The sequence below is a fragment of the Ranitomeya variabilis genome, chromosome 7 (assembly GCF_051348905.1).
Source record: "Ranitomeya variabilis isolate aRanVar5 chromosome 7, aRanVar5.hap1, whole genome shotgun sequence".
Lineage (NCBI taxonomy): Eukaryota > Metazoa > Chordata > Amphibia > Anura > Dendrobatidae > Ranitomeya > Ranitomeya variabilis.
Genome location: NC_135238.1, coordinates 98100272 through 98124955, shown reverse-complemented (window position 1 = coordinate 98124955; position 24684 = coordinate 98100272). Strand labels below are relative to the sequence as shown.

At 45.5% G+C, this 24684-nt stretch overlaps 1 protein-coding gene and 1 long non-coding RNA gene across 5 annotated transcripts in view; one reads left to right on the top strand and one right to left on the bottom strand.

Moving 5' to 3' along the window:
- The window catches only part of SLC29A4 (solute carrier family 29 member 4), an 831354-nt gene that overhangs the window by 141719 nt on the left and 664951 nt on the right, over positions 1 to 24684 (top strand). The gene's annotated exons all lie outside the window — the stretch shown is intronic.
- The window catches only part of LOC143786326 (uncharacterized), a 339456-nt gene that overhangs the window by 12879 nt on the left and 301893 nt on the right, over positions 1 to 24684 (bottom strand). The gene's annotated exons all lie outside the window — the stretch shown is intronic.

Genomic DNA, 24684 nt, shown 5'->3' with positions numbered 1-24684 from the left:
GATAAAGCCTGATGCTGCAGGCCAAACTGAACGCGGACAAATGTAACTCTTTTGTGACAGGCAGAACGGAAGGTGTAATCTTCAAACTTTTATAGATAACAACTACGGGAATGCCTGTCACAAATAAGAATATGATGAAGAAGTTGAATATGAAGAAGAATAAGAGTTAAATAAAAAGAATATGAACAATGTAAAAAAAAAAAATTATAGGTAGAAGATGAAGAAGATGAATAAGGTGAAGAAGAAGTTGATGTCAAAGATGCTGATGATGATGAAGAAGAAAGTGTGGGAAAAGTAAAAAAGAGGGTGAAGGGCGTGGAAGTAGTGAAACATCAATATCTGACAAAATAAAAAAAATCTTAACATAGTCAATATCTTTGTAACTCCGAACGTCTTTAAAAAAATTTAAAATTCCTGCTATTCTATTTGATTGGGCTAAACCTCTATGCCTTTAATGTCTCCGCCACCTCCCCCAATACATCCTACATTATTCTTAGTTGTTTTCCTTCATGTAGAATGAACCTACAAGGAAAGAAAGGGTTTATTTTAATTCCGATATTTTCGTCCCATTGACTTGCATTGGGATCGGGTATCGGAATCGGCGAGATCCGATACTTTGACGGTATCGGCCGATACTTTCCGAGACCGATACTTTCCGATATCGGAAGGTATTGCTCAACACTAGTGTCCAGGAACCCGTGAAGTTGCCAACGGGTTACGGTCTGAAAACTGTGTACTATGCTGATCGGGATCAGTGAGAAACTACATTTTTTTCTTGAGAGTCAGCTTGCTGTGGCTGGGTGAGGTCACGAAGTTTGCTGTGGCTCGGTGGGGTCACAAAGGTGACAAGCGGCTTGCTGTGGATCGGCGGGTTCACGAAGTTTGCAGTGCAGAGCCTTGTGAAGTCTAGCTGCAGTTGCAGCAAAGAGAAAAAAAAAAAGACATTGCTGGTTTAGAGCGTGCAGACTCTTAAAGGGCCAGAGTCACATTGGTGTGCTGTGCGAACTGGGGCCTGAGAGTACTGTGGGAAGTCCACAGGGTGTACCCGAGAAAAGGGGTGGTGTCCCTAAAAGGGGTGAAGTTCCGCCAAATGGTGGTTTCCAAGAAAAGGGGTGGAGTTCCGCCAAATGGTGGTTTCCAAGAAAAGGGGTGGAGTTCCGCCAAATGGTGGTTTCCAAGAAAAGGGGTGGAGTTCCGCCAAATGGTGGTTTCCAAGAAAAGGGGTGGAGTTCCGCCAAATGGTGGTTTCCAAGAAAAGGGGTTGAGTTCCGCCAAATGGTGGTTTCCAAGAAAAGGGGTGGAGTTCCGCCAAATGGTGGTTTCCAAGAAAAGGGGTGGAGTTCCGCCAAATGGTGGTTTCCAAGAAAAGGGGTGGAGTTCCGCCAAATGGTGGTTTCCAAGAAAAGGGGTGGAGTTCCGCCAAATGGTGGTTTCCAAGAAAAGGGGTGGAGTTCCGCCAAATGGTGGTTTCCAAGAAAAGGGGTTGAGTTCCGCCAAATGGTGGTTTCTAAGAAAATGGGTGGAGTTCTGCCAAATGGTGGTTTCCCAAAAAAAGGGGCAGAGTCCCAAAAGGGGGCAGTAACCCAAAAGAGTGTAGTTGCCCAAAAGGGGGTGGGGTCCCAAAAGGGGGTAGTGACCCTAAAGGGGGCGGAGTCCCAAAAAGGGTCGGTAACCCGAATAGGGATGGCGAAAAAAAGAGGCGGTGGTGAATGCATCATTGGATAGTAGGCCGGACTGTAAGTTATCCTCAGACTTGTGGGAGGAGGGGGTTCCTCTACAGCTGGAGGATGGAAGTCTCATTACTGTTGCAGGGGCATACGTTAAGTCATTAATGGGTCCCAAAATTGATGGGTCAGACATCGGGGTGACCAGTGTTAAGGGTTCGTCTGCCCAACTTACCGACATGATGTCACCAAATGTGTACACCGAAATGACTGACAGAGATCTGGTAAATAGAACCTGTGAAGCTGACACCCTGTTAGAAAGGAACTTGAGGGTTCCCCGTACTGTGGGGTATGACACAAACTCCGGGGGGGGGTGACTGTGATGTGTCATTACCAGTAGCAACCTCTAGAGCTGAGTGCGAGGTTGTGCGGACAGAGGCACTGACACAGGGGAATGATAGTGCTCCCCAAGGTAAAGTCAGGATGTCAGGGGTAGCCATAACAGAAATTGTGACCTGTGTGAGGGGCGACTGCAGGTTACAGGATGGCCGATTGGGTGGTGGTGACTCCCATTCAGATGTTGACGCCAGATGGAAGAGTTAGGTCGGGGACACACACAACGTATAAAAAAAACGGTCCGTTTTTCACGGACGAGAATCGCACAAATGTTTCCAAAACAGTGATCCGTGTGCAGTGCGAGGATGCGATTTCCTCGCATCAAATGATCCTTTTGACATCCGTGTGACATCCGTATGGCATCCGTATGCTGAGATTTTCTCGCAGGCTTGCAAAACCGACATCTAATGGATTTATGTGCTCAAATGTTCGTTAAAACATATATACAGTATATATATATATATATATATATATATATATATATATATATATATATATATATGTCATTGAGACACATATATATATTCTGTATTTATATTTAATTCAGCGCGATATTTGTGAAAAGCCGGTAATTCAATTGCCGGCTTTTCATTTCTCCTGCCTAAACCCGACATGATATGAGACATGGTTTACATACAGTAAACCATCTCATATCCCCCTTTTTTTTGCATATTCCACACTACTAATGTTAGTAGTGTGTATGTGCAAAATGTGGGCGCTGTAGCGTGTAAAATAAAGGGTTAAATTGCAGAAAAAATTGGCGTGGGCTCCCGCGCAATTTTCTCCGCCAGAGCGGTAAAGCCAGTGACTGACGGCAGATATTAATAGCCAGGAGAGGGTCCATGGTTATTGGCCCCCCTGTGGCTAAAGACATCTGCCCCCTGCCACCCCAGAAAAGGCACATCTGGAAGATGCGCCTATTCTGGCACTTGGCCACTCTCTTCCCACTCCCGTGTAGCGGTGGGATATGGGGTAATGAAGGGTTAATGCCACCTTGCTATTGTAAAGTGACATTAAGCCAGATTAATAATGGAGAGGCGTCAATTATGTCACCTATCCATTATTAATCCAATTGTCTGAAAGTATTAAAAAACACACACACACATGATTAAAAAGTATTTTAATGAAATAAACACACAGGTTGTTTTAGTATTTTATTGCTCTCTCAATCCATCCGGAAGACCCTCGCTTGGCAAAATAATAAACCCACAATATACATACCCTCTCTGATGAACTGTCACGTCCCACGAGGTAATCCATCTGAAGGGGTTAAAATATTATACAGGCAGGAGCCCTGCTAATGCAGCTGTGCTCGTGTCTGTAAGCCCCGGCGAATGAAGGAAATGTAGGTCAATGACCTATAGTTACCTTCAGTCGCGGTGATGCGCCCCCTGGTGGATGTCCTCATATGACCTGGAGCGTGGGAAAAAGTTCCCAGGCTGCAGTTCATGAGGACATCCAGCAGAGGGCGCCTCACCGCGACAGAAGGTAACTATAGGTCATTGACCTACATTGCCTTCATTCGCCGGGGCTTACAGACACGAGCACAGCTGCATTAGCAGGGCTCCTGCCTGTATAATATTTTAACCCCTTCAGATGGATTACCTCGTGGGACGTCACAGTTCATCAGAGAGGGTATGTATATTGTGGGTTTATTATTTTGCCAAGCGAGGGTCTTCCGGATGGATTGAGAGAGCAATAAAATACTAAAACAACCTGTGTGTGTGTGTGTGTTTTAACCCTTTCAGACAATTGGATTAATAATGGATAGGTGACATAATTGACTGTTGATTTGTTTACATTGGGAAGGCTTCCAGGTGATTGGAGAGATGGGTGGGTTCAGTCACCTACAAACCCAGCCAAAGAGGCGTGTCTGAACACGTAAGATGGTTTTGTGTGTAAGGACCTGTGGTGATGTCACGCTCACCTGACTAGCCATGTGACAGGTACCTGGGTGTGGTTACACCTATGTAGAGGAGGTGTGTGTAGCACATGGAGAGAGAGATTGAGTGAGTGTGTGTCTGTCAGGGTGGACACACTTCCGTGTGTCCTGGCAGGACACTGCAGAATGGCCTGTGTGTTGGACGGTTCCAAGTGGGGACGTCCTGGAAGCACACAGAGACCATTCCAGGCTGGAGAGCCTGCGTGCTGGACATAGCACGGACGGTTGGTGTTGGAGACTCCTGGGAGTGGAGTCGTCCTGGAAGCACCTGGAGACCGTAGACCTGGACGGTCTGTGTTGAGGACCTGGGACTGACCTGAAGTCAGTGTAAGGAGTGGAACTTCTGAGAGGTAACCCCGGACAACGGGATTATAATATACAGCAGAGAAGCCTATCTGCTATGTGAACTGTCCAATGTTTCATGGCTGTAATGAAATGGACTGTACCCTGTCTGGTTTATGCGGAGTTTGAATAAACCATATGGACTGATATGTGTGAGATATCATGCCTGAAGTGTTTATCCTGCTGCCAAGTGAGTATCCCCAAGACCCGTAGCGGGTGAAATGCTACAATATATATACAATAATTTCACATGCGGTACTGATCTGGATAGATTAGATTTTTAGAAATTTCAACCAAATAAAATACAGTTGACAAACACCAGATAAATAAGGCTACTTTCACATTTGCGTTTTAATCTGCAGCGTTTATTCCGCAAACGCAAGGACACGAAAAACGCACGAAAACGCGTGTAAACGCAGCGTTTTAAAACCGCTTACGGTTACCGCATGCGTCATTAAAACGCTGCGTTTACATGCTTTTGCTTGCGTTTTCCATGCGTTTGCGTTTTTTTGTGCGCATGTTGCAAAAATTTACTAGAGAAAAATCTAGATCACAAGAAACAGCCAATGGGACTACAGAGGGCGTGTATTATGTGAAATCTATATATAGACCCTAGGACAGCTGAAATCTTCAGATTTTGCTCCTGTATCCTGTGACAAGATGGATCTTCACATGGATAGCTTTTACTTCAAACTGGATCTGAGCATCAAGATTTTTCTGGCATGTGCGTTTGCTTGGGAGCAACACCGAAACCGGGAAAGACAGAGAAGGACACGGCGTAGGCGGTTTTGGCAACACCCCATTGTAGAACTGCGGGAGAGCCGTGGTGCATATCACACCCTGTATGGTGAGCTCAATGAGAACCCAGAAAAATTCCCGGAATATACAAGGATGTCACAAGACTCTTTCCGGGATTTGCTTGATCGTGTCCAAGGAGCATCCGGAGACAGGACACACAGCTCCGTAGAGCCATTCCACCAGAGGAACGTCTCCTGGTTACCTTAAGGTACGTAATAATTCTAAACAAAAGCTAGCCATAATTTTTGCAGGTCTGACATGCATTTTTGGCATTTTTTTAAATTATTTATTCTTTCTACAGATTTCTTGCAACTGGAGAGAGCTTGTCATCCCTTCATTTCCAGTACCGCCTTGGAATTTCCACGCTGTCCGGAATTGTTTTTGACACCTGCCGGGCTTTATGGAACGTTCTCCGTGAGGAATTTATAGCCATACCCACGGAGGACATGTGGAAAGAAATTGCTGAAAAATTTTGGACTGTTTGTGATTTTCCCAACTGTTTGGGTGCGGTGGATGGGAAGCACATCCGGATTATCAAACCAGCCGGAACTGGATCACAGTTCTTCAACTACAAGAAATATTTTTCAGTAGTTCTCATGGCAATAGCCGATGCGGACTGTCGCTTTATTGCTGTGGACATTGGTGCTTTTGGCCGTGGCAACGATTCACAGACTTTTAAAAACTCTGATATGGGCCGACGTGTTTATGGCAAAAATTTTAATTTCCCACAGCCACGACCACTCCCCTACACACAAGGCCCACCGCTTCCATTTGTAATGGTTGGGGATGAGGCCTTTCAGATGAGTGAAAATCTCCTGAAGCCCTATTAAAGTCGGGACTTGAACCGCACAAAACGGATCTATAACTACAGACTAACCAGGGCCCGCAGAACAGTAGAGTGTGCCTTTGGGATTATGGTGTCCAAATGGCGCATTCTAGCAACTGCCATAAATCTAAAAATGGAGACAGTGGATGAGGTGGTAAAAGCCTGTGTGGTTCTCCACAATTTCATTCTGGCTAAGGAGCGACCCACCATAGAACTTGAGGAACCTGTTGCAAACCCTTTGCCTGATTACCGTCATCACCCACTGCGGTCAACAGTTGAAGTAGGCCACATGCGGAACCAATTTGCTGCCTTTTTTGATTCTGACATTGGGCGTGTGCCATGGCAGGACAATATGGTGTAAAATGTACTGGTGGCTTCAGGTCTGTAAAGTTATGTTTGAAATGTTAATGTTTTTTCTAATAAAATAACTGTGTTTTACTTTCTGAACGATGTCTCCTATCTATTTTCTTAACAAACCACTTAGGGTTTTTGGGTTTAGGTTGTTGACGTCATTGCGTCCTGTCTTGGTTCACTAGTAGCTATTTGCCGCAGACTGTATAGACGATGGCTGTTGGGTGTCGCAGTATTTGTCCAGTACTTAACATCAGTAATTGTAAGCCAAAACCAGGAGTGGTAGTTAAATGCTTAGTGGTGCATATGTATTTATTGAAATTTTCCTCTCATAGTTCCACTCCAGGTTTAGGCTTACAAATAGTGCTGTGAAATACAGAGCGAATACTGAGAGTGTGACGGCAGCCTACACCACAGATCTATAGTCATCAAGTCAGGTGTCTGAACTAATGAATTCATGATGCTAATTGCTCTTGAATTCATTTTTCCTGACACTTGTCCGGGTGAGTATAGATATGCCATGTACGACGTACATTGTCCCTTCACTTTGTGTGAAATATATGTATATGTACCCATAAGATAAAATGGAGGTAATACAATGCATTTCTAAAATCAGCAGATCAGGGGTCATAAAAAATGTTTCTGATAAGACACGGCCTGTTGAGTATAGTTGTGCTGTGTATTACCACCATTTTGTCTTCTGTGTGCGACCAAAAGTCACGGAGTAAACAGAAAGAACTGTTTTTGGAGAAAATACAAGTGTTATTTTTGGGGGCAACCTCATATCTCTCAACCAAACACACACCAAGCTTTAGTGTTCTGCTAATTAAGTACTGGAGGTTGGAGGTGGCCCCCAAAAAAGTGTTCGACGCATTTTTATTTATTGGAGCACGGTGTGTGGTGATGGCGGCGAAATACACAATTAACCAAACCTTATTGGGGCAAAACACAGGTTTATTAAACACACACAAACAAAAAAATTAACTGCGCCTGCTTGGGGTTGAGTGCCGATATTGTGGGGTGTCCAGTTGTGAGGTCTGGCTTATTGTAGCCGACATAGGGGTGGTAGGAGAAGACGCCATGAAACTGCTGGGGTCAGGAAATTCAGGGATTGGGCTAGACACATGAGAGGGCTGAGACACACTGGAAGGGTGAGACAAACCAGACATTACAGACACATTGGGAGGTGAGGGGGGATGGATAGCTATTGTTTTTTTTTGCTTTTTTTTGCCTTTCCCCTTCCTTGTTTGGTGCGGGTTCCTTGTTGTGGTGGCAGGGAACGCCAGGGCAGGGTCCGGCAACGGCAGTCTTGTGGTGGTGGCAGGGAACGCCAGGGCAGGCTCCGGCAACGGCAGTCTTGTGGTGGTGGCAGGGAACGCCAGGGCAGGGTCCGGCAACGGCAGTCTTGTGGTGGCAGGGAACGCCAGGGCAGGGTCCGGCAACGGCAGTCTTGTTGTGGTGGTGGGGAACGCCAGGGCAGGGTCCGGCAACGGCAGTCTTGTTGTGGTGGCAGGGAACGCCAGGGCAGAGTCCGGCAATGGCAGTCTTGTGGTGGTGGCGGGGAAAGCCAGGCCAGGGTCCTGCGGCGGCAGCATGGTGGTGGCAGTGGAGGAGGCCCAAGCAGGAGCAGCAGTTGTCATGGTGGTGGCGGTGGGCTGACCCACTGCACTGGGAATGGTGGTGGTGCTATAATACGGTCCGGCAGTGTTTGGAATGGAGGTGGCCGTGCAGTGGTATGCAGCAGATGTCGGCATTGATGTAAAGCGTGACAGTGTGGGCACTGTTGGAAATGCCCCCACTGTCTGCTGAAAATACCGACTCTGCTGCATAGCCTGCACGTAAGCAGCATTGCAGGCCTGCATAACAGTAATCTGGAGCTCAGGACTAAGGTGTTCCGACATGCCCTGTTCTATCTGATTAAAAAAATGATGTGCTGGCCTCTGGAGGTCGGCTTTCACTTGGGCAAGGGCTGTGGTTACCTCCTGGATACGTGTGCTCATATGACTAATGGCAGTATCCAGTCGGTCACCCATCGCCTTGAGTCCCTCATGGAAGACCGAGCTCAAGTGCAAAAACTCGGGCATGAGTGACCTGTCCGCGGCCCTCTGCCGCTGCCGGGAGGAGCCCATAAAAAATTGGCTAGAGGCAGAGGACTGGGGAAGGGGAACACCTGATGGACCAGCTTCCTGGTCTCCAGGTTGTGTGGCAGGCCCACTTGCTGCAGCGCTGGAGGATGGCTGGGACGGGTCCGTGGCTGACTGATGAAGGACCGCTCCAAAACCTGGGCCAACAGTGGAGCTCCAAGTGCTGCGGAAAAAAAAATAAATTATTACAAAACATTTACAAAAAGATAACTCAACAGTTAGATAAACATTCAGATAGGGAAACGTCACACTAGCACTATTTGGAGTGAATTTTACATCAGAATTTGCAAGCCAGGAGTTCAACAGTAGGAAGAAAAGTTTCATAAAACCACATGCTCTACTTCTGCATGCATCAACCACTCCTTGGGGATTAAAAAAACTGATGTAAAATATGAAGAGACGATGGAGGCAATACAAGCCATATCTCTATACAAGCAAGCCACCTGTATACTCACCAGGACAAGTGCCAGGAAAAATGAATTGAGGAGCCATTGGCATCCTGAATTCATTATTTCTGACACCTGACTTGATGACTATAGATCTGTTGTGTAGGCTGCCGTCACACTGTCAGTATTTGCTCTGTATTTCAAATCAGTATTGGTAAGCCAAAACCTGGAGGAACTATGTGAGGGAAAGTATTCAAAGAACACGTACCCCACTTCTGCATGTATCAATCACTCATGGTTTTGGATTCCAAATACTGATTCAAAATAGTGACCCAAAAAAGCTAGCATTATACACAAATTTTATTTTTCTTTTTTAACCAATATACTTACGTTCTTCGTGCAAGGACCGGTCTCAAAAACGCAAGGATGCGGTGGTACTTGTATTTTCGTATCTTTGCTCCAGAACCACTTGGAAGCTGGCTCTCTTGGCGCAGGTCCTTGTTCAAGCGGTCCTTCATCGATCGCCAACGTGTTTTGACTTTTGAGACTGTTGACAAAACAAAACATAATTGTTAGGACAATGGTTTTTTGACCGTGGTCACACAACTGTATGTGCTGTGAAAAAGTAATGACTTTCTCTCATCATACACAGTTGTGTGAGCATGGCCAAGGTACTATTGACAACATCACACTGCATTGCGATACTTACCAAATGCAGAACGGACCCGAGCCGGGGCATTGGCCCAGCCATCCCACAACGCTGCGGCCACCTCATTCCAAAGCCTCCGGATCGTCACATTGTTGGCGTGCAGTGGATCCCGGGTGTCCCACAATGCGACTCGCTCACGAACCAGGGAGATGAGGTGTTCATTCTCAATGAGGTCCTCATCCCCTTCTGGAACCTAACAACAAAAAGGACATTAATATTGGAGGCATTCACATACGGAAGACAGAAAACAGAATCAGAGGAATGGCATGAATATTGAAATAAAAAAAAAACACTGGTGCTGAAGCAGAAGGGAAAGAAAGAGAGAAGTAGAAAGAAATGAAGATTCAAGAATTGTAAAGTGAGGATACAATAAACAGTCAGCCAGGTATACTTACACGATGCCGCCGTGTCACCCGACCGTGACTATGCTGCTCCTGCCCAGTCTCTTCCGCTGTAGAAGAAGTGGTCTGAAAAAGGGAAAATATACATTGTCGTATGTGTAGATGTGACAGTGAATACTTACCAATCTGAGGAGGTGAATACTCACTTCACTGACATGTTCCCCTTGTGCAGGCCCAGGCGTTTCCTCATCAGAAGAAGAAGACATTCTGATGCGTGCAGAAAGAAAGAAATGAAAGAAATTAGGGCATATAGACACAGATTATAGAAAAGAAATGCATTGGATAGGATATATACTCACATAGTTGTGAGGCTTGTTTGCTGCTTCCAAGGGGCTGTGGGGCGTCTCGTCTGCAAGGCAGTCTGATGAGTAGTGAACTGCCAATGTCCACTCCCTACCTTTATCACCTTGTATGTGGGGGGTGGCTTATCAGTGTCTAGACATGTTTTTCTCAATTGAGACGCATGCGTCGGCAAACGCAAGCAAACGCATGTACATAAAAACGCATGCGTTTACATAGACTACAATGCGTTTTTTCGGCGCAAACCTTGCGCAATCAGCCGCATACGTTTTCAGGCGGCAAAATGACGCCTCTAAAAATTACTACATGTTGCATTTCCACGCCAAGACGCAGACGACTAGACGAAGCATGCGTCGTCAAACACGGCAAAACGCGAACACAGAAAAACGCATGCGTCGATAATGTTAAAGATAGGAATACACAACGCATGCGGATATTTGCGGATTAAACGCTGCGGACACAACCGCAAATGTGAAAGCGGCCTAACAGTGACACCACAGACAAAAGATGTTTAAACAAATAGTAGAAATATGTTCATCCTATGTCCTATACATTGCCTTAACCCATCAAGATAGAATCATGGAGCCACAAAAGAATGAACTAACATTTCATGGTTAGAGCAACAGTATGAGAATAAATTCAATAGTTCAGTAATCACAATGCTCTAATAGCGGTTTTGCTACAGATAAAAGATCCCCCTTAGGCAAATCAAGGAGCAAGGCACTCTGAGCCAAATAAGGAAGGATCTATAAACCGGTCCATGTAATGAATGGTGTTAAGAAAGAACGTTACAAAAGTAAGATCCAATGCTAGCATGGTGGTATAAAGGACAGAAAGAGGACCACACACGTATCGCCACCTTAGAGCATGGCTTCCTCAGGGGAAAGTGGAGGTGGACTATTTGTCCCAATCAATGTTGTTATTATTATTATTATTATTATTTATTTATATTGCATAATTGATTCCATGGTGCTGTACATGAGAAGGGGTTACATACAAATTACAGATATCACTTACAATAAGCAAACTAACAATTACAGACTGATACAGAGGGACGAGGACCCTGCCCTTGCGAGCTTACATTCTACAGGGTGGTGGGGAAGGAGACAGTAGGTCAAGGGTTGCAGGAGCTCCGGTGATGGTGAGGCTGTAGCTCCGGTAGTGGTGAGGAGTCAGTGGGGTCAGTGCAGGCTGTAAGCTTTCCTGAAGAGGTGGGTTTTCAGGTTCCTTCTGAAGGATCCAAATTCAGTTGATAGTCGGACGCGTTGGGACAAAGAATTCCAGAGGATGGGGGATATTCGGAAGCAGTTTTGGAGGCAGTTGGGTGAGGAGCGAATAAGTGTAGAGGAGAGAAGGAGGTCTTGGAAGGATCGGAGATTACGTGAGGAAGATGATGAGGGCATGCACAAGCATTTTAGTAGATTGATGGTTGAGGAAAGGATGGATTCTGGAGATATTTTTGAGCTGGAGGCGACAGGAGGTGGAAAGAGCTTGGATGTGCGGTTTGAAGGACAGAGCAGAGTCACGGGTTACTCCGAGGCAGCGGACTTCCGGTCAGGGGGAAAGCATGATGGTGTTAATTGTGATAGATAGGTCAAGTAAGGAAGATCTATGAGATGGAGGAAAGATGATGAGTTCAGATTTGTCCACATTGAGTTTGAGGAAGCGAGAGGAGAAGGAGGATATGGCTGAGAGACACTCCGGGATTCTGGACAGCAGAGAGGTGACGTCTTGCCCAGAGAGGTAGATCTGAATGTCATCAGCATAGAGGTGGTACTGGAATCCATGGGACTTTGGGTTGTCCCAGGCCAAGTGTATAGATTGAGAAGAGTAGGGGTCCTAGAACAGAGCCTTGGGGGACTCCAACAGAGAGAGGGTAGGATGAGGAGTTAGTGTGGGAGTGGGAGACGCTGAATGTGCGGTTGGAAAGGTATGTGGAGATCCAGGATAGTGTGAGGTCTTTGATGCCAAAGGAGGAGAGGATCTGTAGTAGGAGGCAGTGGTCAACTGTGTCAAAATCAGAGGACAGGTCTAGAAGGAGGAGTACAGAGTATTGTCCATTAGCTTTGGCTGTCAGTAGGCCGTTAGTAATTTTGGTCAGGGCTGGCTCAGTTGAGTGATGGGGGCAGAAACCAGATTGTAGATAGTCAAAGAGCAAGTTAGATGAGAGGTGGGAGGAAAGTTCAGTGTGGACGTGTTGCTCCAGGAGTTTGGAAGCGAATGGGAGCAGCGATATTGGGCAATAGCTGGACATAGCAGTTGGATCGAGGGTTGGCTTTTTAAGGATAGGCCTGATTGTGACATGTTTGAAAGCAGGAGGGAAGGTGCCAGAAGTTAGTGATAGGTTGAAGAGGTGGGTTAGGGATGGGATAAGAGTGGCTGTGAGGTTGGGGAGGAGGTGGGATGGAATGGGGTCGAGTGCACAGGTGGTGAGGTGTGATTTGGAGAGGAGACAATTAAGCCACCCTTCAGTGATGTTGGATAGGGAGGTTATGGGGTTTGGGCATTGGTCTGGTATACAAAGTGGGTTGTGGTGGTTGAACAATGAAGATTTGCCTCGTTTGGTCGATCTTTTAAAGTGTGTGGCTAAGTCCTCAGCAGAGATGAGGGAGGTTGGAGGGGGCAGTGGTGTGCGGAGGAGGGAGATAAAGGTTTTGAGTAACTGTTTGGGGTTTTATGTCTTTTAATGTCTTATATACATGTCTAGTCACATAAAATTAGTCACACATGGGCTAGCGTGTCCATGCATGGTGATGGCGTCCGGAAACATAAGCTGCGCTTGTGCAATTGGCAAGGAAAAGAAGGTCTATTGCCACTAATGCTGGAGTAAGCGAAGCTGCACGCATGCGCATATCCAAATGTATGCCTAGTAATGGCACTATCTTCATCATGTTGTAATGTCTATTTTATGCAGCTCCATCAGCTACAGCACTTGCAATAGGTAATATTCTTTTCTTAGTACACTGCGCAAGCGCATTTATTGCTTTTGGACACTATATCCATCATATCAATATGCGCATGCACCCAACCTCATTTATTCCAGTGTCGTTCATAACAAATTCCCTTTTCTTTGTTTACTGAGCAAGTGCAAGTATTGTTCCTGGCTGCCATTACTAGGCATGTATTCAGATATGCGCACGCGCTTAGCTCCGTTCATTATACACTGTGTTCCAAATTATTATGCAAATTGGATTTAAGTGTCATAAAGATTTAATTGTTTTGTTTTTCAAATAAACTCGTGGATGGTATTGTGTCTCAGGGCTCAATGGATCACTGAAATCAATCTTAAACACATGGGATAATTGGTTTTCCAGGTGATTCTTATTTAAAGGAAAACTACTTAAAAATGATGTTCCACATTATTAACCCCTTCACCCCCAAGGGTAGTTTGCACGTTAATGACCGGGCCAATTTTTACAATTCTGACCACTGTCCCTTTATGAGGTTATAACTCTGGAACGCTTCAACAGATCCCAGTGATTCTGACACAGTTTTCTCGTGACATATTGTACTTCATGATAGTGGTAAAAATTCTGTGATAGTACCTGCGTTTATTTGTGAAAAAAACGGAAATTTGGCGAAAATTTTGAAAATTTCGCAATTTTCCAACTTTGAATTTTTATGCAATTAAATCACAGAGATATGTCACACAAAATACTTAATAAGTAACATTTCCCATATGTCTACTTTACATCAGCACAATTTTGGAACCAAAATTTTTTTTTGTTAGGGAGTTATAAGAGTTAAAAGTTGACCAGCAATTTCTCATTTTTACAACACCATTTTTTTTTAGGGACCACATCTCATTTGAAGTCATTTTGAGGGGTCTATATGATAGAAAATACCCAAGTGTGACACCATTCTAAAAACTGCACCCCTCAAGGTGCTCAAAACCATATTCAATAAGTTTATTAACCCTTCTGGTGCTTCACAGGAATTTTTGGAATGTTTAAATAAAAATGAACATTTAACTTTTTTTCACAAAAAATTTACTTCAGCTCCAATTTGTTTTATTTTACCAAGGGTAACAGGAGAAAATGGACCCCCAAAGTTGTTGTACAATTTGTCCTGAGTACGCCGATACCCCATATGTGGGGGTAAACCACTGTTTGGGCGCATGACAGAGCTCGGAAGCGAAGGAGCGCCATTTGACTTTTCAATGCAAAATTGACTGGAATTGAGATGGGACGCCATGTTGCGTTTGGGGAGCCCCTGATGTGCCTAAACATTGAAACCCCCCACAAGTGACACCATTTTGGAAAGTAGACCCCCTAAGGAACTTATCTAGAGGTGTGGTGAGCACTTTGACCCACCAAGTGCTTCACAGAAGTTTATAATGCAGAACCGTAAAAATAAAAAATCATATTTTTTCACAAAAATTATCTTTTCACCCCCAATTTTTTATTTTCCCAAGGGTAAGAGAAGAAATTGGACCCCAAAAGTTGTTGTACAATTTGTCCTGAGTACGCTGATACCCCATATGTGGGGGTAAACCACTGTTTGGGCGCATGGGAGACCTCGGAAGGGAAGGTGCGCCGTTTGACTTTTCAATGCAAAATTGACAGGAATTGAGATGGGACGCCATGTTGCGTTTGGAGAGCCACTGATGTGCCTAAACATTGAAACCCCCCACAATTGACACCATTTTGGAAAGTAGACCCCCTAAGGAACTTATCTAGATGTGTTTTGAGCGCTTTGACCCACCAAGGGCTTCACAGAAGTTTATAATGCAGAGCCGTAAAAATAAAACAAAAATTTTTTCCCGAGGGTAACAGGAGAAATTGGACCCCAAAAGTTGTTGTCCAATTTGTCCTGAGTGCGCTGATACCCCATATGTGGGGGGAACCACCGTTTGGACGCATGGAAGGGCTCGGAAGGGAAGGAGCGCCATTTGGAATGCAGACTTAGATGGAATGGTCTGCAGGCGTCACATTGCGTTTGCAGAGCCCCTAATGTACCTAAACAGTAGAAACCCCCTACAAGTGACACCATTTTGGAAAGTAGACCCCCTAAGGAACTTATCTAGATGTGTGGTGAGCGCTTTGACCCACCAAGGGCTTCACAGAAGTTTATAATGCAGAGCCGTAAAAATAAAACAAAAATTTTTTCACACAAAAATTATTTTTTAGCCCCCAGTTTTGTATTTTCCCGAGGGTAACAGGAGAAATTGGACCCCAAAAGTTGTTGTCCAATTTGTCCTGAGTGCGCTGATACCCCATATGTGGGGGGGAACCACCGTTTGGACGCATGGAAGGGCTCGGAAGGGAAGGAGTGCCATTTGGAATGCAGACTTAGATGGAATGGTCTGCAGGCGTCACATTGCGTTTGCAGAGCCCCTAATGTACCTAAACAGTAGAAACCCCCCACAAGTGACACCATGTTGGAAAGTAGACCCCCTAAGGAACTTATCTAGATGTGTGGTGAGCGCTTTGACCCACCAAGGGCTTCACAGAAGTTTATAATGCAGAGCCGTAAACATAAAACAACAATTTTTTCCCACAAAAATTATTTTCTAGCCCCCAGTTTTGTATTTTCCCAAGGGTAACAGGAGAAATTGGACCCCAAAAGTTGTTGTCCAATTTGTCCTGAGTGCGCTGATACCCCATATGTGGGGGGGAACCACCGTTTGGACGCATGGAAGGGCTCGGAAGGGAAGGAGTGCCATTTGGAATGCAGACTTAAATGGAATGGTCTGCAGGCGTCACATTGCGTTTGCAGAGCCCCTAATGTACCTAAACAGTAGAAACCCCCCACAAGTGACACCATGTTGGAAAGTAGACCCCCTAAGGAACTTATCTAGATGTGTGGTGAGCGCTTTGACCCACCAAGGGCTTCACAGAAGTTTATAATGCAGAGCCGTAAACATAAAACAACAATTTTTTCCCACAAAAATTATTTTTTAGCCCCCAATTTTGTATTTTCCCGAGGGTAACAGGAGAAATTGGACCCCAAAAGTTGTTGTCCAATTTGTCCTGAGTGCGCTGATACCCCATATGTGGGGGGGAACCACCGTTTGGATGCATGGAAGGGCTCGGAAGGGAAGGAGCGCCATTTGGAATGCAGACTTAGATGGAATGGTCTGCAGGCGTCACATTGCGTTTGCAGAGCCCCTAATGTACCTAAACAGTAGAAGCCCCGCACAAGTGACCCCATTTTGGAAACTAGACCCCCCAAGGAACTTATCTAGATGTGTTGTAAGAACTTTGAACCCCCAAGTGTTTCACTACAGTTTATAACGCAGAGCCGTGAAAATAGAAAATCTTTTTTTTTTCCCACAAAAATTATTTTTTAGCCCCCAGTTTTGTATTTTCCCAGGGGTAACAGGAGAAATTGGACCCCAAAGGTTGTTGTCCTATTTGTCCTGAGTACGCTGATACCCCATATGTTGGGGTAAACCCCTGTTTGGGCACACGGGAGAGCTCGGAAGGGAAGGAGCACTGTTTTACTTTTTCAACGCAGAATTGGCTGGAATTGAGATCGGACACCCCTAACCCTAATCCCAACAGTAACCCTAACCACACCTCTAACCCTGACACACCCCTAAGCCTAATCCCAACCCTATTCCCAACCGTAAATGTAATCTAAACCCTAATCGTAACTTTAGCCCCAACCCTAACTGTAGCCTTAACCCTAGCCCCAACCCTTGCCCTAACCCTAGCCCTAGCCCTAACCCTAGCCCCAACCCTAGCCCTAACTGTTGTGAATTTGGATTCTGGGCTCCCCCGGTGGCTACTGGTGGAATTGAACTGGTGTCTTCATCTTCTCTGTTCACCTGTTCCCATCAAGATGTGGGAGTCGCTATATAACCTTGCTTCTCTGTTAGTTGCTTGCCGGTCAACAATGTTATCAGAAGCCTCTCTGTGCTTGTTCCTGCTCCTAGACAACTACTAGATAAGTTGGACTCTTGTCCATGTTTGTTTTTGCATTTTTGTTCCAGTTCACAGCTGTAGTTTCGTTACTGTGTCTGGAAAGCTCTTGTGAACAGGAATTGCCACTCTGGTGTTATGAGTTAATGCCAGAGTCTTAAAGTAATTTCTGGATGGTGTTTTGATAGGGTTTTCAGCTGACCATGAAAGTGTCCTTTCTGTCTTCTGCTATGTAGTAAGTGGACCTCAAATTTGCTAAACCTATTTTCATACTACGTTTGTTTTTTCATCTTAATTCACCGCCAATACATGTGGGGGGCCTCTGTCTCCTTTCGGGGTATTTCTCTAGAGGTGAGCTAGGACTAATATTTTCCTCTGCTAGCATTATTTAGTCCTCCGGCTGGTGCTGGGCATCTAGAATCAACGTAGGCATGCTACCCGGCCACTGCTAGTTGTGCGTTAGGTTTAGTTCATGGTCAGCTCAGTTCCCATCTTCCAAGAGCTAGTTCCTATATATGCTGATGCTATGTTCTCTTGCCATTGAGATCATGACAGTTTGACCGGCCAACTAAAGGGTTAAAATCCTTGGCTGAGAAAGGAGAGAAATAAGAAGTCTGCTGAAAATTTTTTTTTTTTTTTTTTTTTCTCTCCTTCTAATCTTTGAATGGCTCTGTGTCCACCTGTTTGTAATGGATCTTCAGAGTGTAACTGCAGGTTTGAATAATCTCGCCACGAAGGTACAAAATTTGCAAGACTTTGTTTGTCATGCACCTGTATCTGAGCCGAGAATTCCTTTGCCGGAATTTTTCTCGGGGAATAGATCTGGGTTTCAGAATTTTCGAAATAATTGCAAATTATTTTTGTCCTTGAAATTTCGCTCTGCCGGAGACCCTGCACAGCAGGTCAGGATTGTAATTTCCTTGCTCCGGGGCGACCCTCAAGACTGGGCTTTTTCATTGACACCAGGGGATCCTGCGTTGCTCAATGTGGATGCGTTTTTTCTGGCCTTGGGGTTGCTTTATGACGAACCTCATTTGGAGCTTCAGGCAGAAAAAACTTTGATGTCCCTATCTCAGGGGCAAGATGAAGCGGAAATTTACTGCCAAAGATTCCGTAAATGGTCTGTGCTTACTCAGTGGAATGAGTGCGCCCTGGCGGCGACTTTCAGAGAGGGTCTCTCTGATGCCATTAAGGATGTTATGGTGGGGTTCCCTGTGCCTGCGGGTCTGAATGAGTCCATGACAATGGCTATTCAGATCGATAGGCGTTTGCGGGAGCGCAAACCAGTGCACCATCTGGCGGTGTCCACTGAGAAGTCGCCAGAGAGTATGCAGTGTGATAGAATTCTGTCCCGAAGCGAGCGGCAGAATTTTAGACGGAAAAATGGGTTGTGTTTCTATTGTGGTGATTCTACTCATGTTATATCAGCATGCTCTAAGCGCACTAAAAAGCTTGATAAATCTGTTTCCATTTGCACCTTACCGTCTAAGTTTATTCTATCTGTGACCCTGATTTGCTCTTTGTCATCTATTACCACGGACGCCTATGTCGACTCTGGCGCCGCTTTGAGTCTTATGGATTGGTCCTTTGCCAAACGCTGTGGGTATGATTTAGAGCCTTTGGAGACTCCTATTCCTCTGAAGGGGATTGACTCCACCCCATTGGCTAATAATAAACCACAATACTGGACACAAGTAACTATGCGTATTAATCCGGATCACCAGGAGATTATTCGCTTTCTGGTGCTGTATAATCTACATGATGATTTGGTGCTAGGATTGCCTTGGCTGCAATCTCACAACCCAGTCCTCGACTGGAGAGCTATGTCTGTGTTGAGCTGGGGATGTAAGGGGGCTCATGGGGATGTACCTGTGGTTTCCATTTCATCATCTATTCCCTCTGAAATTCCTGAGTTCCTGTCTGACTATCGTGACGTCTTTGAAGAATCCAAGCTTGGTTCGTTACCTCCGCACCGAGAGTGCGATTGTGCCATAGATTTAATCCCGGGTAGTAAATACCCAAAGGGTCGTTTATTTAATCTGTCTGTGCCTGAACATGCTGCTATGCGAGAATATATAAAGGAGTCCTTGGAAAAGGGACATATTCGTCCATCGTCATCTCCCTTAGGAGCCGGTTTTTTCTTTGTGTCAAAAAAAGACGGCTCTTTGAGACCATGTATTGATTATCGGCTTTTGAATAAAATCACTGTTAAATATCAATACCCATTGCCGTTGCTGACTGATTTGTTTGCTCGCATAAAGGGGGCCAAGTGGTTCTCTAAGATTGACCTTCGTGGGGCGTATAATTTGGTGCGAATCAGGCAGGGGGATGAGTGGAAAACCGCATTTAATACGCCCGAGGGCCACTTTGAGTATTTAGTGATGCCTTTTGGTCTTTCAAATGCTCCGTCAGTTTTCCAGTCCTTTATGCATGATATTTTTCGCGATTATTTGGATAAATTTATGATTGTGTATCTGGATGATATTCTGATTTTTTCGGATGACTGGGACTCTCATGTCCAACAAGTCAGGAGGGTTTTTCAGGTTTTGCGGTCTAATTCTTTGTGTGTGAAGGGTTCTAAGTGTGTTTTTGGGGTACAGAGGATTTCCTTTTTGGGATATATTTTTTCTCCCTCTTCCATTGAAATGGATCCTGTCAAGGTTCAAGCTATTTGTGATTGGACGCAGCCCTCTTCTCTTAAGAGTCTTCAGAAATTTTTGGGCTTTGCTAACTTTTATCGTCGATTTATTGCTGGTTTTTCGGATATTGCTAAGCCATTGACCGATTTGACTAAGAAGGGTGCTGATGTTGCTGATTGGTCCCCTGATGCTGTGGAGGCCTTTCGGGAGCTTAAGCGCCGTTTTTCCTCTGCCCCTGTGTTGCGTCAGCCTGATGTTGCTCTACCTTTTCAGGTTGAGGTCGACGCTTCTGAGATCGGAGCTGGGGCAGTGTTGTCGCAGAAAAGTTCTGACTGCTCCGTGATGAGGCCTTGTGCCTTCTTTTCCCGTAAATTTTCGCCCGCTGAGCGGAATTATGATGTTGGGAATCGGGAGCTTTTGGCCATGAAGTGGGCTTTTGAGGAGTGGCGCCATTGGCTGGAGGGGGCCAGACATCAGGTGGTGGTATTGACTGACCACAAAAATTTGATTTATCTTGAGACCGCCAGGCGCCTGAATCCTAGACAGGCGCGCTGGTCATTGTTTTTCTCTCGGTTTAATTTTGTGGTGTCATACCTACCGGGTTCTAAGAATGTTAAGGCGGATGCCCTTTCTAGGAGTTTTGAGCCTGACTCGCCTGGTAACTCTGAGCCCACAGGTATCCTTAAGGATGGAGTGGTATTGTCAGCCGTTTCTCCAGACCTGCGGCGGGCCTTGCAGGAGTTTCAGGCGGATAGACCGGATCGTTGCCCACCTGATAAATTGTTTGTTCCTGATGATTGGACCAGTAGAGTCATCTCTGAGGTTCATTCTTCTGCGTTGGCAGGTCATCCTGGCATTTTTGGTACCAGGGATTTGGTGGCAAGGTCCTTCTGGTGGCCTTCCCTGTCACGAGATGTGCGAGGCTTTGTGCAGTCTTGTGACGTTTGTGCTCGGGCCAAGCCTTGTTGTTCTCGGGCTAGTGGATTATTGTTGCCCTTGCCTATTCCTAAGAGGCCTTGGACGCACATCTCGATGGATTTTATTTCAGATCTGCCTGTTTCTCAGAAGATGTCTGTCATCTGGGTGGTGTGTGACCGTTTCTCTAAGATGGTCCATTTGGTTCCTCTGCCCAAGTTGCCTTCTTCTTCCGAGTTGGTTCCTCTGTTTTTTCAAAATGTTGTTCGTTTGCATGGTATTCCTGAGAATATCATTTCTGACAGAGGGACCCAATTCGTGTCTAGATTTTGGCGGGCATTCTGTGCTAGGATGGGCATAGATTTATCTTTTTCGTCCGCTTTCCATCCTCAGACGAATGGCCAGACTGAGCGGACTAATCAGACCCTGGAGACATATCTGAGGTGTTTTGTGTCTGCTGACCAGGATGATTGGGTTGTTTTTTTGCCATTGGCGGAGTTCGCTCTCAATAATCGGGCCAGCTCTGCCACTTTGGTGTCCCCGTTTTTCTGTAATTCGGGGTTTCATCCTCGATTTTCCTCTGGTCAGGTGGAATCTTCGGATTGTCCTGGAGTGGATGCTGTGGTGGAGAGATTGCATCAGATCTGGGGGCAGGTGGTGGACAATTTGAGGTTGTCCCAGGAGAAGACTCAGCTTTTTGCCAACCGCCACCGTCGTGTTGGTCCTCGGCTTTGTGTTGGGGATTTGGTGTGGTTGTCTTCTCGTTTTGTCCCTATGAGGGTCTCTTCTCCTAAGTTTAAGCCTCGGTTCATCGGCCCGTATAAGATATTGGAGATTCTTAACCCTGTTTCCTTCCGTTTGGACCTCCCTGCATCCTTTTCTATTCATAACGTTTTTCATCGGTCATTATTGCGCAGGTATGAGGTACCGGTTGTGCCTTCCGTTGAGCCTCCTGCTCCGGTGTTGGTTGAGGGTGAGTTGGAGTACGTTGTGGAGAAAATCTTAGACTCCCGTGTTTCCAGACGGAGACTCCAGTATCTGGTCAAGTGGAAGGGATACGGCCAGGAAGATAATTCTTGGGTGAATGCATCTGATGTTCATGCCTCTGATCTGGTTCGTGCCTTTCATAGGGCCCATCCTGATCGCCCTGGTGGTTCTGGTGAGGGTTCGGTGCCCCCTCCTTGAGGGGGGGGTACTGTTGTGAATTTGGATTCTGGGCTCCCCCGGTGGCTACTGGTGGAATTGAACTGGTGTCTTCATCTTCTCTGTTCACCTGTTCCCATCAAGATGTGGGAGTCGCTATATAACCTTGCTTCTCTGTTAGTTGCTTGCCGGTCAACAATGTTATCAGAAGCCTCTCTGTGCTTGTTCCTGCTCCTAGACAACTACTAGATAAGTTGGACTCTTGTCCATGTTTGTTTTTGCATTTTTGTTCCAGTTCACAGCTGTAGTTTCGTTACTGTGTCTGGAAAGCTCTTGTGAACAGGAATTGCCACTCTGGTGTTATGAGTTAATGCCAGAGTCTTAAAGTAATTTCTGGATGGTGTTTTGATAGGGTTTTCAGCTGACCATGAAAGTGTCCTTTCTGTCTTCTGCTATGTAGTAAGTGGACCTCAAATTTGCTAAACCTATTTTCATACTACGTTTGTTTTTTCATCTTAATTCACCGCCAATACATGTGGGGGGCCTCTGTCTCCTTTCGGGGTATTTCTCTAGAGGTGAGCTAGGACTAATATTTTCCTCTGCTAGCATTATTTAGTCCTCCGGCTGGTGCTGGGCATCTAGAATCAACGTAGGCATGCTACCCGGCCACTGCTAGTTGTGCGTTAGGTTTAGTTCATGGTCAGCTCAGTTCCCATCTTCCAAGAGCTAGTTCCTATATATGCTGATGCTATGTTCTCTTGCCATTGAGATCATGACACCTAACCCTAGCCCTAACCCTAGACCTAGCCCTAACCTTAGCCCTAACCCTAGCCCTAACCCTAGCCCCAACCCTAGCCCTAACCCTAGCCCTAACCCTAGACCTAACCCTAGCCCTAACCCTAACCCTAGCCCCAACCCTAACCCTAACCCTAACCCTAATGGGAAAATGGAAATAAATACATTTTTTTTATTTTTCCCTAACTAAGGGGGTGATGAAGGGGGGTTTGATTTACTTTTATAGCGAGTTTTTTAGCGGATTTTTATGATTGGCAGCCGTCACACACTGAAAGACGCTTTTTATTGCAAAAAATATTTTTTGCGTTACCACATTTTGAGAGCTATAAATTTTCCATATTTTGGTCCACAGAGTCATGTGAGGTCTTGTTTTTTGCGGGACGAGTTGACGTTTCTATTGGTGACATTTTTGGGCACGTCACATTTTTTGATCGCTTTTTATTCCGATTTTTGTGAGGCAGAATGACCAAAAACCAGCTATTCATGAATTTCTTTTGGGGGAGGCGTTTATACCGTTCCGCGTTTGGTAAAATTGATAAAGCAGTTTTATTCTTCGGGTCAGTACAATTACAGCGATACCTCATTTATATTATTTTTTTATGTTTTGGCGCTTTTATACGATAAAAACTATTTTATGGAAAAAATAATTATTTTTGCATCGCTTTATTCTCAGGACTATAACTTTTTTATTTTTTTGCTGATCATGCTGTATGGCGGCTCGTTATTTGCGGGACAAGATGACGCTTTCAGCGGTACCATGGTTATTTATATCTGTCTTTTAGATCGCGTGTTATTCCACTTTTTGTTCGGCGGTATGATAATAAAGCGTTGTTTTTTGCCTCGTTTTTTTTTTTTTTTCTTACGGTGTTTACTGAAGGGGTTAACTAGTGGGCCAGTTTTATAGGTCGGGTCATTACGGACGCGGCGATACTAAATATGTGTACTTTTATTGTTGTTTTTTTATTATTTAGATAAAGAAATGTATTTATGGGAATAATATATATATTTTTTTCATTATTTTGGAATATTTTTTTTTACACATTTGGAAAATTTTTTTTTTACTTTTTTACTTTGCCCCAGGGGGGGACAATACAGATCGGTGATCTGCCAGTTTGCATAGCACTCTGACAGATCACCGATCTGAGAGAAGTGCAGGCTGCTTCACAGTGCCTGCTCTGAGCAGGCTTCTGTGAAGCCACCTCCCTCCCTGCAGGACCCGGATCCGCGGCCATCTTGGATCCGGGTCTGGAGCAGGCAGGGAGGGAGGTAAGACCCTCGCAGCAAAGCGATCACATCGCGTTGCTGCGGGGGGCTCAGGGAAGCCCGCAGGGAGCCCCCTCCCTGCGCGATGCTTCCCTGCACCGCCGGCACATCGCGATCATGTTTGATCGCGGTGTGCCGGGGGTTAATGTGCCGGGAGCGGTCCGTGACCGCTCCTGGCACATAGTGCCGGATGTCAGCTGCGATAGGCAGCTGACACCCGGCCGCGATCGGCCGCGCTCCCCCCGTGAGCGCCGCCGATCGCGCTGGACGTACTATCCCGTCCGTGGTCATGGGGGCCCACCCCACCTCGACGGGATAGTACGTCCGATGTCAGAAAGGGGTTAAGCAGGTCACAGTTTTCAAGTAACATGGGAAAGAAAAAGGATCTCTCTGCTGCTGAAAAGCATCAAATAGTGCAATGCCTTGGTGAAGGGATGAAAACATTAGAAATTTTCCAAAAACATAAGCGTGATCATCGCACTGTTAAGAGATTTGTGGCTGTATCTGAGCACAAATGTGTTTGTGCTGATAAAGGCATAATGAGGAAGATTTCTGACAGGCAAGTTCATCGGATTAAGAGAGCAGCTTCTAAAAAGCCATTACAAAGCAGCAAACAGATATTTGAAGCTTCTGGTGCCTCTGGAGTCCCTCAAACCTCAAGGTGTAGGCTCCTTCAAAGGCTTGCTGTGGTGCATAAACCTACTATTCGGCCACCCTTAAACAGTGTTCACAAGCAGAATTGATTGTATTGGGCCCACACATATATGAAGACTAATTTCCAAACAGTCTTGTTTACTGATAAGT